The 2,896-nt window shown below is 33.6% G+C and overlaps 1 long non-coding RNA gene across 1 annotated transcript; it reads left to right on the forward strand.

Moving 5' to 3' along the window:
* The first annotated feature begins 824 nt into the window (after positions 1-824).
* LOC106313081 lies at positions 825-1,985 on the forward strand. Its single transcript, XR_001264298.1, has 3 exons — positions 825-1,489; positions 1,582-1,669; positions 1,752-1,985. It is a non-coding gene; the product is annotated as an uncharacterized LOC106313081 (long non-coding RNA).
* The last annotated feature ends 911 nt before the right edge of the window (positions 1,986-2,896 follow it).

Here is a 2,896-nt window from a genome sequence, read left to right on the forward strand (position 1 = left end):
TTTAGATCTGTTTAATCATGTTCTTCTTAGTTTAATTTTTCTAAGAGAAATTAAAATTATGTGAACTAAATTTAATATAAAACTGAAACAAAAATCTTTAATTTCACAAAAAAAGTATATAAGAATTAAAATAAATGAAGTTAATTAAAGTAAAAAAAACCAACTTCATTAGTAATATCTCTTATATCATTAAAAAACCTGCAATGAAACATCTTTCATGTGATATCATCAAAAAAAACCTGCAACAAATCAATAACTAGTATATGTTATACACAAACTGTACGAGTATTTATTTATTACTACTCTATTTTTTTTAAATCAAATATTTTGATGATTACATATTATGTTAGAAGAATATATGCTAATGAATGAAAAATGGAAAATACATGGGTTTAGTATTTTAGTATTACTAATATTTTAAATTTAAATAATTACAAAAACACATGGGTTTCTCGGTTCGGTATTAAACCGAAACCGAACCGAACCATTTGGGTTAGGGAAATCTTCAATTGAATGGTTTGAAATAGATTTTGGTTGGTTTGAATCGGTTTCGGTTCGGTTGGTTCGGTTTGACTCGGTTTGGCTCGGGTTTTTTGCCCACCCCTACAAATCTAACACTATTAAAAAGAGAATAACAAGCCTCCTGAGCTATGCCACTTAGGATCAGAAAATCAGCCACTAATATTGCAGCAATCATCCATGTCATCTTTGTATAATATTGATTTGGGCTTCATGTTCATGTTTTGTATTGGGTTTCTATTTTAACTTTTCTTATTTTGTTTTTGGCTTCTTCTCCTTGCGTCGACTCATTCTCTCTTCTCTCTTCTCTCTTTCCGCCGTTCTTCTTTCACATTTCGTCTTCCACATCTTCCATTACTCTTCTTCTCTCCAAATCCGTTTCATCGCATACTTTCACCACTAACTACTCTAATCAGACCTTGCTTGAACTCATTTAATAAATTCTTTTCACCTTTCTCTCCGTTTGTCTATTAATAGATCTATTTCCTTAGCTTATGTCTAGATTAATATTGAAAAGCTTCTCTCAGACAAACATCCCGATGGAACCCAAAAGAAACGCTTCAATCTCCAGCGACCGCAAAACCAACAAGAAGACTGTCGCCTCCTCCGCGACTGCGAAACCAAACGGGAAGTCCACGGCTTCTGTTCCATGAGACGGTGAAGAAAACGATCTGGACTCTCTTCTTCTGCGCTGACGACGATTCGGTGGCACATTATTTTCAATCGCCCATGATGAGGTCATTCAGACAATCCCACGACCTTCTGTTCAATTTATCTTCACCGTCTTCTAAAGCACAAGGGACACAGTTTTGTTATAAGGTCATCACACAAATACTCTTTTGTTAGTCGAGATACAAAACAGAAGCCAGAATCATAATTAAGTCAAATCAACAAGGAACCCAACTTCAACCCTCTGCATACGTTCATGATGATAACAAGAAACTACTCTTCAATTGGCTCCATACACTCCGTAATCACCTTCTCTTTTTTTTTTTTTTGTTCATGCGGGATTATAAGATTTTTAAGATTTCATTGATACTTACTTTGATTTGTTTATTGAAGGATCTGAAGAAAAAAAAATCATTGATGAGGTCAGGCAGATAAATGATCAGACTTTTTAAATCTCACAAGATGGATGAAGAAGAAGAAGGTGATTAATTCTTTAGCCAAGTTCACCCATTTTTTAAAAAGTAGTAAGAGGAAAATCAAAATTAACTATCAGATTCCTGCAGTTTCCATTGAAGATGTACCGGATGTAAAAGAGGAGAGCGCTGTGCTTGAGTTTCGCCTTAACCTTCTCCAAATGATTCATTGATTTAAGTTATTGGTCGTCCCATCCTCTTATGACCACTCATATGATAAGTATAAAGGTTGAACTGTTGTGTTCCTTAGAAAAGGACTATATATGCATCTTTATTCCATGTTTTATAAAGGTGTCCTCAAACGTTGTAATCTGGCGGAGACTTTCGTTAATTTTTATTTTCCTTGATTAAAACGGTTTAATCTTTGTACTTACTGGTCATTGCTGCTTGGTTGATCAAAGCTAGAAAACTAACCTTTACAGATATTGACTGTGAACTTCTTCATGTTATTATCGTGTCACACTATACTGTATTTGCAGCACTGTTTGTATAAAGTTACAAGAATATAGTACTGCTAAAAGAGCTAGAAAAAGGCGTTGCAGTTGCACCTAATGAATCAAAGTTTAAGATGATGATAGATGAATGCAATTGAAGGAAACTATTAAATTTATAAAAAAAAATTAATGTTTATGTACACCATGTACATATACAAACAACCTCACAAAAAAAAATTTTGATTTTGTTACGAGCCGCAAACATTGAAAAATATAAAGGATGTGAAGCTCGTTGCACTATTTGCAAGTAAATTTTTCTTCTATATAAACGATCGTTTTGATCAATTGTAAACACACCATTCCTTCTCCTTCTAATAACATATCCTCTCTTGTTATCAGTGTTATCTTTTCCTACGGGTATAAAATTTTGCCCTTATTTAAATTTCTTCGATACAATAAAATTTTAGTTTTTTTATAACACGTTATCAGCACGATCACTCTGCAATTCGGTAAAATTTATTTGTATCATTTATACCCTGCTATAATGGTCGGTATACCGCCTCTACTATTATTTATATCATGTTGAAATAGCCGGAATACCGCCTATATTATTTATTCATAATTTAATTAATTTATTGGTCGGCCGAGCCGCCTTATATTCTGTTTATTGTTAATTGGTCGGCCAAGCCGCCTTATATTCTGTTTATTGTTAATTGGTCGGCCGAGCCGCCTTATATTCTGTTTATTGTTAATTGGTCGGCCGAGCCGCCTTATATTCTGTTTATTGTTAATTGGTCGGCC

Source organism: Brassica oleracea, chromosome C1 (genome assembly GCF_000695525.1).
Source record: "Brassica oleracea var. oleracea cultivar TO1000 chromosome C1, BOL, whole genome shotgun sequence".
NCBI lineage: Eukaryota > Viridiplantae > Streptophyta > Magnoliopsida > Brassicales > Brassicaceae > Brassica > Brassica oleracea.